The sequence below is a fragment of the Palaemon carinicauda genome, chromosome 1 (genome assembly GCF_036898095.1).
Source record: "Palaemon carinicauda isolate YSFRI2023 chromosome 1, ASM3689809v2, whole genome shotgun sequence".
Lineage (NCBI taxonomy): Eukaryota > Metazoa > Arthropoda > Malacostraca > Decapoda > Palaemonidae > Palaemon > Palaemon carinicauda.
Genome location: NC_090725.1, coordinates 332,925,180 through 332,941,591, shown reverse-complemented (window position 1 = coordinate 332,941,591; position 16,412 = coordinate 332,925,180).

Sequence of the window (16,412 nt, the reverse complement as noted above, 5' to 3'; positions counted from 1 at the left end):
TATTTCAAGATCAGCAGCAACATTAAAATAGAACTTATATATATATATATATATATATATATATATATATATATATATATATATATATATATAAACTATAGACTTATTTTAGCCAGTTCAACATATAAACATTCGCTGCAAGTTTGATCTCCTGAAGTTCCACCGATTCAACTGTCAGATGAAGTGTAGATATTCCAACACTTCAAAGAAAATTACAGATAATTTCAACCGATTTATAAAAGATAAAAAACTGTTAAGAAACAATAAAGTGTATACATTTCAACACTTCAACGAAAATAAAAATTAAACTTATTTATAAACGATAAAAATAAAACTGTTAAGAAACAATGATGCGTAGAAATTCAACACTTCAAAAAAAATAAAAATTAAACTTATTTATAAACGATAAAAATAAAACTGTTAAGAAACAATGAAGCGTAGAAATTCAACACTTCAAAGAAAATGGCAAATAGTCTCAACTGATTAATAAAAGATAAATAACTGCTTAAAAAGCAATGAAGCGTAGTAATTCAACACTTCAAAGAAAATAATAAAGTTTTAACTGATTGTGAAAGATAAAGAGAAAATTTCTAAGAAACAATGAAGCGTAGAAATTCCAACACTTCAAAGAAAATAATAAATAGTTTCAACCTATTTATAAAAGATAAAAAAAAAAAATGACAAGAAACAAAGAAGTGTAAAAATTCCAACGCTTCAAAGAAAATGACGTTTCAACTGATTTATAAAAATGAAAAAAAAAAAAAAAAACTGTTAAGAAATAATTAAGCGTAGAAATTCAACACTTCAAGGAAAATTACAAATAGTTTCAACGAATTTATAAAGATGAAAAAACCATTCTTAACAATTTGTTTTTTATCGCCTTGGAGTGTTGAATTTCTACAACACTTCAAAGAAAATTGCAAATAGTTTCAACGGATTTATAAAGGAGATAAAAATAACCATCCTTAACAGTTGGGTTTTAATCGCCTTGAAGCGTAGAAATTCCAACACTTCAAAGAAAATTACAAATAGTCTCAACCTATATATAAAAAGGATAAAAAAAACTACCGATAAGAAACAATAGACTGATACATATCATAGATCCAACAGGAAGAGACGGCAAATAGTCTCAACTGATATATAAAAGGATAAAAAATACTACCGATAAGAAACAACAGACTGATACACATCATAGATCCAACAGGAAGAGATGGCAAATAGTCTCAACTGATATATAAAAAAGGATAAAAAATACTACCGATAAGAAACAATAGACTGATACACATCATAGATCCAACAGGAAGAGACGGCAAATAGTCTCAACCGATATATAAAAAGGATAAAAAAAAACTACCGTTAGGAAACAATAGACTGATACACTTCATAGATCCAACAGGAAGAGACGGCAAATAGTCTCAACTGATACATAAAAAAGGATAAAAAAAAACTACCGATAAGAAACAAGAAACTGATACACATCATAGATCCAACAGGAAGAGACGGCAAATAGTCTAAACTGATATATAAAAGGATAAAAAATACTACCGATAAGAAACAACAGACTGATACACATCACAGATCCAACAGGAAGAGACGGCAAATAGTCTCAACCGATATATAAAAAGGATAAAAAATACTACCGATAAGAAACAATAGACTGATACACTTCATAGATCCAACAGGAAGAGATGGCAAATAGTCTCAACTGATATACAAAAGGATAAAAAATACTACCGATAAGAAACAACAGACTGATACACATCATAGATCCAACAGGAAGAGACGGCAAATAGTCTCAACTGATATACAAAAGGATAAAAAATACTACCGATAAGAAACAACAGACTGATACACTTCATAGATCCAACAGGAAGAGACGGCAAATAGTCTCAACTGATATATAAAAGGATAAAAAATACTACCGATAAGAAACAACAGACTGATACACATCATAGATCCAACAAGAAGAGACGGCAAATAGTCTGAACTGATATATAAAAGGATAAAAAATACTACCGATAAGAAACAACAGACTGATACACTTCATAGATCCAACAGGAAGAGACGGCAAATAGTCTCAACTGATATATAAAAGGATAAAAAATACTACCGATAAGAAACAACAGACTGATACACATCATAGATCCAACAGGAAGAGACGGCAAATAGTCTCAACTGATATATGAAAGGATAAAAAATACTACCGATAAGAAACAACAGACTGATACACATCATAGATCCAACAGGAAGAGACGGCAAATAGTCTCAACTGATATATAAAAGGATAAAAAATACTACCGATAAGAAACAACAGACTGATACACTTCATAGATCCAACAGGAAGAGACGGAAAATAGTCTCAACTGATATATAAAAGGATAAAAAATACTACCGATAAGAAACAACAGACTGATACACATCATAGATCCAACAGGAAGAGACGGCAAATAGTCTCAACTGATATATAAAAGGATAAAAAATACTACCGATAAGAAACAACAGACTGATACACATCATAGATCCAACAAGAAGAGACGGCAAATAGTCTCAACTGATATATAAAAAGGATAAAAAATACTACCGATGAGAAACAACAGACTGATAAACTTCATAGATCCAACAGGAAGAGACGGCAAATAGTCTCAACCAATATATAAAAAGGATAAAAAAAAACTACCGTTAGGAAACAATAGACTGATACACTTCATAGATCCAACAGGAAGAGACGGCAAATAGTCTCAACTGATATATAAAAGGATAAAAAATACTACCGATAAGAAACAACAGACTGATACACATCATAGATCCAACAGGAAGAGACGGCAAATAGTCTCAACTGATATATAAAAGGATAAAAAATACTACCGATAAGAAACAATAGACTGATACACTTCATAGATCCAACAGGAAGAGACGGCAAATAATCTCAACCGATATATAAAAAGGATAAAAAAACTACCGTTAGGAAACAATAGACTGATACACTTCATAGATCCAACAGGAAGAGACGGCAAATAGTCTCAACTGATATATAAAAGGATAAAAATACTACCGATAAGAAACAACAGACTGATACACATCATAGATCCAACAGGAAGAGACGGCAAATAGTCTCAACTGATATATAAAAAGGATAAAAAATACTACCGATAAGAAACAATAGACTGATACACTTCATAGATCCAACAGGAAGAGACGGCAAATAGTCTCAACCGATATATAAAAAGGATAAAAAAAACTACCGTTAGGAAACAATAGACTGATACACTTCATAGATCCAACAGGAAGAGACGGCAAATAGTCTCAACTGATATATAAAAGGATAAAAAATACTACCGATAAGAAACAACAGACTGATACACTTCATAGATCCAGCAGGAAGAGACGGCAAATAGTCTCAACTGATACATAAAAAAGGATAAAAAAAAAAACTACCGATAAGAAACAAGAGACTGATACACATCATAGATCCAACAGGAAGAGACGGCAAATAGTCTCAACTGATACATAAAAAAGGATAAAAAAAAACTACCGATAAGAAACAAGAGACTGATACACATAATAGATCCAACAAGAAGAGACGGCAAATAGTCTCAACTGATATATAAAAAGGATAAAAAAAAAACTACCGATAAGAAACAATAGACTGATAAACATCATAGATCCAACTGGAAGAGACGGCAAATAGTCTCAACTGATATATAAAAAGGATAAAAAAAAAACTACCGATAAGAAACAATAGACTGATACACATCATAGATCCAACAGGAAGAGACGGCAAATAGTCTCAACTGATATATAAAAAGGATAAAAAAAAACTACCGATAAGAAACAATAGACTGATACACATCATAGATCCAACAGGAAGAGACGGCAAATAGTCTCAACTGATATAAAAAAAGGTTAAAAAAAACTACCGATAAGAAACAATAGACTGATACACATCGTAGACCCAACAAGAAGAGACGGCAAATAGTCTCAACCGATATATAAAAAGGATAAAAAACTACCGATAAGAAACAATAGACTGATACACATCATAGATCCAACAGGAAGAGACGGCAAATAGTCTCAACCGATATATAAAAAGGATAAAAAACTACCGATAAGAAACAATAGACTGATACACATCATAGATCCAACAGGAAGAGACGGCAAATAGTCTCAACCGATATATAAAAAGGATAAAAAACTACCGATAAGAAACAATAGACTGATACACATCATAGATCCAACAGGAAGAGACGGCAAATAGTCTCAACCGATATATAAAAAGGATAAAAAACTACCGATAAGAAACAATAGACTGATACACATCATAGATCCAACAGGAAGAGACGGCAAATAGTCTCAACCGATATATAAAAAGGATAAAAAACTACCGATAAGAAACAATAGACTGATACACATCATAGATCCAACAGGAAGAGACGGCAAATAGTCTCAACCGATATATAAAAAGGATAAAAAACTACCGATAAGTAACAATAGACTGATACACATCATAGATCCAACAGGAAGAGACGGCAAATAGTCTCAACTGATATATAAAAAGGATAAAAAACTACTGATAAGAAACAATAGACTGATACACATCATAGATCCAACAGGAAGAGACGGCAAATAGTCTCAACTGATATATAAAAAAGGATAAAAAACTACCGATAAGAAACAATAGACTGATACACATCATAGATCCAACAGGAAGAGACGGCAAATAGTCTCAACTGATATATAAAAAGGTTAAAAAAAAACTACCGATAAGAAACAATAGACTGATACACATCGTAGACCCAACAAGAAAAGACGGCAAATAGTCTCAACTGATATATATAAAGGTTAAAAAAAAACTACCGATAAGAAACAATAGACTGATACACATCGTAGACCCAACAAGAAGAGACGGCAAATAGTCTCAACTGATATATATAAAGGTTAAAAAAAAACTACCGATAAGAAACAATAGACTGATACACATCGTAGACCCAACAAGAAGAGACGGCAAATAGTCTCAACTGATATATAAAAAGGATGAAAAACTACCGATAAGAAACAATAGACTGATACACATCATAGATCCAACAGGAAGAGACGGAAAATAGTCTCAACCGATATATAAAAAGGATGAAAAACTACCGATAAGAAACAATAGACTGATACACATCATAGATCCAACAGGAAGAGACGGCAAATAGTCTCAACCGATATATAAAAAGGATGAAAAACTACCGATAAGAAACAATAGACTGATACACATCATAGATCCAACAGGAAGAGACGACAAATAGTCTCAACCGATATATAAAAAGGATGAAAAACTACCGATAAGAAACAATAGACTGATACACATCATAGATCCAACAGGAAGAGACGGCAAAGAGTCTCAACCGATATATAAAAAGGATGAAAAACTACCGATAAGAAACAATAGACTGATACACATCATAGATCCAACAGGAAGAGACGGCAAAGAGTCTCAACTGATATATAAAAAAGGATAAAAAACTACTGATAAGAAACAATAGACTGATACACATCGTAGACCCAACAAGAAGAGACGGCAAATAGTCTCAACCGATATATAAAAAGGTTAAAAAAAAACTACCGATAAGAAACAATAGACTGATACACATCATAGATCCAACAGGAAGAGACGGCAAATAGTCTCAACCGATATATAAAAAGGATGAAAAACTACCGATAAGAAACAATAGACTGATACACATCATAGATCCAACAGGAAGAGACAGCAAAGAGTCTCAACTGATATATAAAAAAGGATAAAAAACTACTGATAAGAAACAATAGACTGATACACATCGTAGACCCAACAAGAAGAGACGGCAAATAGTCTCAACCGATATATAAAAAGGTTAAAAAAAAACTACCGATAAGAAACAATAGACTGATACACATCGTAGACCCAACAAGAAGAGACGGCAAATAGTCTCAACCAATATATAAAAAGGTTAAAAAAAAACTACCGATAAGAAACAATAGACTGATACACATCATAGATCCAACAGGAAGAGACGGCAAATAGTCTCAACTGATATATAAAAAGGATAAAAAAAAACTACCGATAAGAAACAATAGACTGATACACATCATAGATCCAACAGGAAGAGACGGCAAATAGTCTCAACTGATATATAAAAAAGGATAAAAAAAACTACCGATAAGAAACAATAGACTGATACACATCATAGATCCAACAGGAAGAGACGGCAAATAGTCTCAACTGATATATAAAAAAGGATAAAAAAAACTACCGATAAGAAACAATAGACTGATACACATCATAGATCCAACAGGAAGAGACGGCAAATAGTCTCAACCGATATATAAAAAGGATAAAAAAAAACTACCGATAAGAAACAATAGACTGATACACATCATAGATCCAACGGGAAGAGATGGCAAATAGTCTCAACCGATATATAGAAAGGATAAAAAAAAAAACTACCGTTAAGAAACAATAGACTGATACACATCATAGATCCAACAGGAAGAGACGGCAAATAGTCTCAACCGATATATAGAAAGGATAAAAAAAAAACTACCGTTAAGAGACAATAGACTGATACACATCATAGATCCAACGGGAAGAGACGGCAAATAGTCTCAACTGATATATAAAAAAGGATAAAAAAAAAAACTACCGTTAAGAAACAATAGACTGATACACATCATAGATCCAACAGGAAGAGACGGCAAATAGTCTCACCTGATATATAGAAAGGATAAAAAAAAAACTACCGTTAAGAAACAATAGACTGATACACTTCATAGATCCAACGGGAAGAGATGGCAAATAGTCTCAACCGATATATAGAAAGGATAAAAAAAAAAACTACCGTTAAGAAACAATAGACTGATACACATCATAGATCCAACGGGAAGAGACGGCAAATAGTCTCAACTGATATATAAAAAAGGATAAAAAAAAAACTACCGTTAAGAAACAATAGACTGATACACATCATAGATCCAACGGGAAGAGATGGCAAATAGTCTCAACCGATATATAGAAAGGATAAAAAAAAAAACTACCGTTAAGAAACAATAGACTGATACACATCATAGATCCAACAGGAAGAGACGGCAAATAGTCTCAACCGATATATAGAAAGGATAAAAAAAAACTACCGTTAAGAGACAATAGACTGATACACATCATAGATCCAACAGGAAGAGACGGCAAATAGTCTCAACTGATATATAGAAAGGATAAAAAAAAAACTACCGTTAAGAAACAATAGACTGATACACATCATAGATCCAACAGGAAGAGACGGCAAATAGTCTCAACTGATATATAAAAAAGGATAAAAAAAAAACAACCGATAAGAAACAATAGACTGATACACATCATAGATCCTACGGGAAGAGACGGCAAATAGTCTCAACTGATATATAAAAAAGGATAAAAAAAAAACCGATAAGAAACAATAGACTGATACACATCATAGATCCAACAGGAAGAGACGGCAAATAGTCTCAACTGATATATAAAAAAGGATAAAAAAAAAACTACCGTTAAGAAACAATAGACTGATACACATCATAGATCCAACAGGAAGAGACGGCAAATAGTCTCAACTGATATATAAAAAAGGATAAAAAAAAAAACTACCGTTAAGAAACAATAGACTGATACACATCATAGATCCTACAAGAAGAGACGGCAAATAGTCTCAACTGATAAATAAAAAAGGATAAAAAAAAAACAACCGATAAGAAACAATAGACTGATACACATCATAGATCCAACAGGAAGAGACGGCAAATAGTCTCAACCGATATATAAAAAGGATAAAAAACTACCGATAAGAAACAATAGACTGATACACATCATAGATCCAACAGGAAGAGACGGCAAATAGTCTCAACCGATATATAAAAAGGATAAACAACTACCGATAAGAAACAATAGACTGATACACATCATAGATACAACAGGAAGAGATGGCAAATAGTCTCAACTGATATATAAAAAGGATAAAAAACTACCGATAAGTAACAATAGACTGATACACATCATAGATCCAACAGGAAGAGACGGCAAATAGTCTCAACTGATATATAAAAAGGATAAAAAACTACTGATAAGAAACAAGACTGATACACATCATAGATCCAACAGGAAGAGACAGCAAATAGTCTCAACTGATATATAAAAAGGATAAAAAACTACTGATAAGAAACAAGACTGATACACATCATAGATCCTAAAGGAAGAGACGGCAAATAGTCTCAACTGATATATAAAAAAGGATAAAAAACTACCGATAAGAAACAATAGACTGATACACATCATAGATCCAACAGGAAGAGACGGCAAATAGTCTCAACTGATATATAAAAAGGTTAAAAAAAAACTACCGATAAGAAACAATAGACTGATACACATCGTAGACCCAACAAGAAAAGACGGCAAATAGTCTCAACTGATATATATAAAGGTTAAAAAAAAACTACCGATAAGAAACAATAGACTGATACACATCGTAGACCCAACAAGAAGAGACGGCAAATAGTCTCAACTGATATATAAAAAGGTTAAAAAAAAATACCGATAAGAAACAATAGACTGATACACATCGTAGACCCAACAAGAAGAGACGGCAAATAGTCTCAACCGATATATAAAAAGGATGAAAAACTACCGATAAGAAACAATAGACTGATACACATCATAGATCCAACAGGAAGAGACGGCAAATAGTCTCAACCGATATATAAAAAGGATGAAAAACTACCGATAAGAAACAATAGACTGATACACATCATAGATCCAACAGGAAGAGACGGCAAATAGTCTCAACCGATATATAAAAAGGATGAAAAACTACCGATAAGAAAAAATAGACTGATACACATCATAGATCCAACAGGAAGAGACGGCAAATAGTCTCAACCGATATATAAAAAGGATGAAAAACTACCGATAAGAAACAATAAACTGATACACATCATAGATCCAACAGGAAGAGACGGCAAAGAGTCTCAACTGATATATAAAAAAGGATAAAAAACTACTGATAAGAAACAATAGACTGATACAAATCGTAGATCCAACAGGAAGAGACGGCAAATAGTCTCAACTGATATATAAAAAGGTTAAAAAAAAACTACCGATAAGAAACAATAGACTGATACACATCGTAGACCCAACAGGAAGAGACGGCAAATAGTCTCAACCGATATATAAAAAGGTTAAAAAAAAACTACCGATAAGAAACAATAGACTGATACACATCATAGATCCAACAGGAAGAGACGGCAAATAGTCTCAACCGATATATAAAAAGGATAAAAAAAACTACCGATAAGAAACAATAGACTGATACACATCATAGATCCAACAGGAAGAGACGGCAAATAGTCTCAACTGATATATAAAAAAGGATAAAAAAAACTACCGATAAGAAACAATAGACTGATACACATCATAGATCCAACAGGAAGAGACGGCAAATAGTCTCAACTGATATATAAAAAAGGATAAAAAAAACTACCGATAAGAAACAATAGACTGATACACATCATAGATCCAACAGGAAGAGACGGCAAATAGTCTCAACTGATATATAAAAAGGATAAAAAAAAACTACCGATAAGAAACAATAGACTGATACACATCATAGATCCAACGGGAAGAGATGGCAAATAGTCTCAACCGATATATAGAAAGGATAAAAAAAAAACTACCGTTAAGAAACAATAGACTGATACACATCATAGATCCAACAGGAAGAGACGGCAAATAGTCTCAACCGATATATAGAAAGGATAAAAAAAAAACTACCGTTAAGAGACAATAGACTGATACACATCATAGATCCAACGGGAAGAGACGGCAAATAGTCTCAACTGATATATAAAAAAGGATAAAAAAAAAACTACCGTTAAGAAACAATAGACTGATACACATCATAGATCCAACAGGAAGAGACGGCAAATAGTCTCACCTGATATATAGAAAGGATAAAAAAAAACTACCGTTAAGAAACAATAGACTGATACACTTCATAGATCCAACGGGAAGAGATGGCAAATAGTCTCAACCGATATATAGAAAGGATAAAAAAAAAAAACTACCGTTAAGAAACAATAGACTGATACACATCATAGATCCAACGGGAAGAGACGGCAAATAGTCTCAACTGATATATAAAAAAGGATAAAAAAAAAACTACCGTTAAGAAACAATAGACTGATACACATCATAGATCCAACGGGAAGAGATGGCAAATAGTCTCAACCGATATATAGAAAGGATAAAAAAAAAAAACTACCGTTAAGAAACAATAGACTGATACACATCATAGATCCAACAGGAAGAGACGGCAAATAGTCTCAACCGATATATAGAAAGGATAAAAAAAAAACTACCGTTAAGAGACAATAGACTGATACACATCATAGATCCAACAGGAAGAGATGGCAAATAGTCTCAACTGATATATAGAAAGGATAAAAAAAAAACTACCGTTAAGAAACAATAGACTGATACACATCATAGATCCAACAAGAAGAGACGGCAAATAGTCTCAACTGATATATAAAAAAGGATAAAAAAAAAAACAACCGATAAGAAACAATAGACTGATACACATCATAGATCCTACGGGAAGAGACGGCAAATAGTCTCAACTGATATGTAAAAAAGGATAAAAAAAAAAAAACGATAAGAAACAATAGACTGATACACATCATAGATCCAACAGGAAGAGACGGCAAATAGTCTCAACTGATATGTAAAAAAGGATAAAAAAAAAACTACCGTTAAGAAACAATAGACTGATACACATCCTAGATCCAACAGGAAGAGACGGCAAATAGTCTCAACTGATATATAAAAAAGGATAAAAAAAAAAACTACCGTTAAGAAACAATAGACTGATACACATCATAGATCCTACAAGAAGAGACGGCAAATAGTCTCAACTGATAAATAAAAAAGGATAAAAAAAAAAACAACCGATAAGAAACAATAGACTGATACACATCATAGATCCAACAGGAAGAGACGGCAAATAGTTTCAACTGATATATAAAAAGGATAAAAAAAAACTACCGATAAGAAACAATAGACTGATACACTTCATAGATCCAACAGGAAGAGACGGCAAATAGTCTCAACTGATATATAAAAAGGATAAAAAAAAACTACCGATAAGAAACAATAGACTGATACATATCAAAGATCCAACAGGAAGAGACGGTAAATAGTTTCAACTGATATAAAAAAAGGTTAAAAAAAACTACCGATAAGAAACAATAGACTGATACACATCGTAGACCCAACAAGAAGAGACGGCAAATAGTCTCAACCGATATATAAAAAGGATAAAAAACTACCGATAAGAAACAATAGACTGATACACATCATAGATCCAACAGTAAGAGACGGCAAATAGTCTCAACCGATATATAAAAAGGATAAAAAACTACCGATAAGAAACAATAGACTGATACACATCATAGATCCAACAGGAAGAGACGGCAAATAGTCTCAACCGATATATAAAAAGGATAAAAAACTACCGATAAGAAACAATAGACTGATACACATCATAGATCCAACAGGAAGAGACGGCAAATAGTCTCAACCGATATATAAAAAGGATAAAAAACTACCGATAAGAAACAATAGACTGATACACATCATAGATCCAACAGGAAGAGACGGCAAATAGTCTCAACCGATATACAAAAAGGATAAACAAAACCTACCGATAAGAAACAATAGACTGATACACATCATAGATCCAACAGGAAGAGACGGCAAATAGTCTCAACCGATATACAAAAAGGATAAACAAAACCTACCGATAAGAAACAATAGACTGATACACATCATAGATCCAACAGGAAGAGACGGCAAATAGTCTCAACCGATATACAAAAAGGATAAACAAAACCTACCGATAAGAAACAATAGACTGATACACATCATAGATCCAACAGGAAGAGACGGCAAATAGTCTCAACCGATATATAAAAAGGATAAACAAAACCTACCGATAAGAAACAATAGACTGATACACATCATAGATCCAACAGGAAGAGACGGCAAATAGTCTCAACCGATATACAAAAAGGATAAACAAAACCTACCGATAAGAAACAATAGACTGATACACATCATAGATCCAACAGGAAGAGACGGCAAATAGTCTCAACTGATATATAAAAAGGATAAAAAAAACCTACCGATAAGAAACAATAGACTGATACACATCATAGATCCAACAGGAAGAGACGGCAAATAGTCTCAACTGATATATAAAAAGGATAAAAAAAACCTACCGATAAGAAACAATAGACTGATACACATCATAGATCCAACAGGAAGAGACGGCAAATAGTCTCAACCGATATATAAAAAGGATAAAAAAAAACTACCGATAAGAAACAATAGACTGATATACATCATAGACCCAACAGGAAGAGACGGCAAATAGTCTCAACCGATATATAAAAAGGATAAAAAAAAACTACCGATAAGAAACAATAGACTGATACACATCATAGACCCAACAAGAAGAGAAGGCAAATAGTCTCAACTGATATATAAAAAAGGATAAAAAAAACTACCGATAAGAAACAATAGACTGATACACATCATAGACCCAACAAGAAGAGAACGGCAAATAGTCTCAACTGATATATAAAAAGGATAAAAAAAAAACTACCGATAAGAAGCAATAGACTGATACACATCATAGATCCAACAGGAAGAGACGGCAAATAGTCTCAACTGATATATAAAAAGGATAAAAAAAAAACTACCGTTAAGAAACAAGGCACTGATTCACATCATAGATCCAACAGGATGAGACGGCAAATAGTCTCAACTGATATATAAAAAAGGATAAAAAACTACCGATAAGAAATAATAGACTGATACACATCATAGATCCAACAGGATGAGACGGCAAATAGTCTCAACTGATATATAAAAAAGGATAAAAAAACTACCGATAAGAAACAATAGACTGATACACATCATAGATCCAACAGGAAGAGACGGCAAATAGTCTCAACTGATATATAAAAGGATAAAAAATACTACCGATAAGAAACAACAGACTGATACACTTCATAGATCCAACAGGAAGAGACGGCAAATAGTCTCAACTGATATATAAAAGGATAAAAAATACTACCGATAAGAAACAACAGACTGATACACATCATAGATCCAACAGGAAGAGACGGCAAATAGTCTCAACTGATATATAATAGGATAAAAAATACTACCGATAAGAAACAACAGACTGATACACATCATAGATCCAACAGGAAGAGACGGCAAATAGTCTCAACTGATATATAAAAGGATAAAAAATACTACCGATAAGAAACAACAGACTGATACACTTCATAGATCCAACAGGAAGAGACGGCAAATAGTCTCAACTGATATATAAAAAGGATAAAAAATACTACCGATAAGAAACAACAGACTGATACACTTCATAGATCCAACAGGAAGAGACGGCAAATAGTCTCAACTGATATATAAAAGGATAAAAAATACTACCGATAAGAAACAACAGACTGATACACATCATAGATCCAACAGGAAGAGACGGCAAATAGTCTCAACTGATATATAAAAAGGATAAAAAATACTACCGATAAGAAACAACAGACTGATACACATCATAGATCCAACAGGAAGAGACGGCAAATAGTCTCAACTGATATATAAAAAGGATAAAAAATACTACCGATAAGAAACAACAGACTGATACACATCATAGATCCAACAGGAAGAGACGGCAAATAGTCTCAACTGATATATAAAAAGGATAAAAAATACTACCGATAAGAAACAATAGACTGATACACTTCATAGATCCAACAGGAAGAGACGGCAAATAGTCTCAACTGATATATAAAAAGGATAAAAAAAACCTACCGATAAGAAACAATAGACTGATATACTTCATAGATCCAACAGGAAGAGACGGCAAATAGTCTCAACTGATATATAAAAGGATAAAAAATACTACCGATAAGAAACAATAGACTGATACACATCATAGATCCAACAGGAAGAGACGGCAAATAGTCTCAACTGATATATAAAAAGGATAAAAAATACTACCGATAAGAAACAACAGACTGATACACATCATAGATCCAACAGGAAGAGACGGCAAATAGTCTCAACTGATATATAAAAAGGATAAAAAATACTACCGATAAGAAACAATAGACTGATACACTTCATAGATCCAACAGGAAGAGACGGCAAATAGTCTCAACTGATATATAAAAAGGATAAAAAAAACCTACCGATAAGAAACAATAGACTGATACACTTCATAGATCCAACAGGAAGAGACGGCAAATAGTCTCAACTGATATATAAAAGGATAAAAAATACTACCGATAAGAAACAACAGACTGATACACATCATAGATCCAACAGGAAGAGACGGCAAATAGTCTCAACTGATATATAAAAAGGATAAAAAATACTACCGATAAGAAACAACAGACTGATACACATCATAGATCCAACAGGAAGAGACGGCAAATAGTCTCAACTGATATATAAAAAGGATAAAAAATACTACCGATAAGAAACAACAGACTGATACACATCATAGATCCAACAGGAAGAGACGGCAAATAGTCTCAACTGATATATAAAAAGGATAAAAAATACTACCGATAAGAAACAACAGACTGATACACATCATAGATCCAACAGGAAGAGACGGCAAATAGTCTCAACTGATATATAAAAAGGATAAAAAAAACCTACCGATAAGAAACAATAGACTGATACACTTCATAGATCCAACAGGAAGAGACGGCAAATAGTCTCAACTGATATATAAAAGGATAAAAAATACTACCGATAAGAAACAATAGACTGATACACATCATAGATCCAACAGGAAGAGACGGCAAATAGTCTCAACTGATATATAAAAAGGATAAAAAATACTACCGATAAGAAACAACAGACTGATACACTTCATAGATCCAACAGGAAGAGACGGCAAATAGTCTCAACTGATATATAAAAGGATAAAAAATACTACCGATAAGAAACAACAGACTGATACACTTCATAGATCCAACAGGAAGAGACGGCAAATAGTCTCAACTGATATATAAAAAGGTTAAAAAAAACTACCGATAAGAAACAATAGACTGATACACATCATAGATCCAACAGGAAGAGACGGCTGCTTATAAGAACAATTTGACGTACAAAATTGGCGTTGAAAAAAAGCAAAAAAAAAAAGTTTAAAAAAAAATCCACTCCGTCGCTTAAACTGCCTAATTCATCAAACGCCAGGATTACCTAAATTTTAGTCGGATTTAAAAATATAATTGGGAGCCTCACCGATGGAGCCTGAAGAGGAGGAGCCCCCCCATGGAGGATCTCACCTCTGGAGGAGGGGGGGGGCCCATTTGGAGGATCTACGCCCCCGTTAGCAGGACGCACAAGGCCTTTGGAAATGAACGGAGTCAGGCTCTTGCTATTTTAAGGACTTTCAAAGTCGTAGTTATTTGTTTGATTCTTTATTTATAGTGGTTTGTTAATCAATTATTCCATCATCTGTGTTGTTCCTGGGTTTTTAAAGCTATTTAGCATATTATGTTCATTTTTGCTGAGCTGTCTGATTTGGCCAAATCAACCAAGAGTCAATAAGTGTAGGAGGACATGATATATATATATATATATATATATATATATATATATATATATATATATATATATATATATATATATATATATATATATATATATATATATATATATATATATATATATATATATATACTCTCTCTCTCTCTCTCTCTCTCTCTCTCTCTCTCTCTCTCTCTCTCTCTCTCTCTGTATATATATATATATATATATATATATATATATATATATATATATATATATATATATATATATATATATATATATATATTTATTTATATATATACATACATATATATAGCTTTTCTTTTACTTATTGACGTATTACTTCATGTTGGCTAAAACGATAAACCAATATTATAATATATCCAGAGAGAAAATTTTTTTCGTTTTACATATTTTCTATAAAATTCCTTTCTGGGATACAAACTTTCACCAAACGTTTTGATGTTGGACAGGCTGACATAGGTCTCTTTTTATAGTTTATATAAAAAAAGATCGGTTATTCTTATTGTTATTCTTCTTAAAATATCATAATTTTTCATTATTTCTTTTGTAGTTTATTTATTTCCTTATTTCCTTTCGTCGCTGGGCTATTTTTCCCTGTTGGAGCCCTTTGGGTAATAGCTTTCTGCTTTTCTAACCAGTATTGTAGCTTGGCTAATAATAATAATAATAATAATAATAATAATAATAATAATAATAATAATAATAATAATAATAA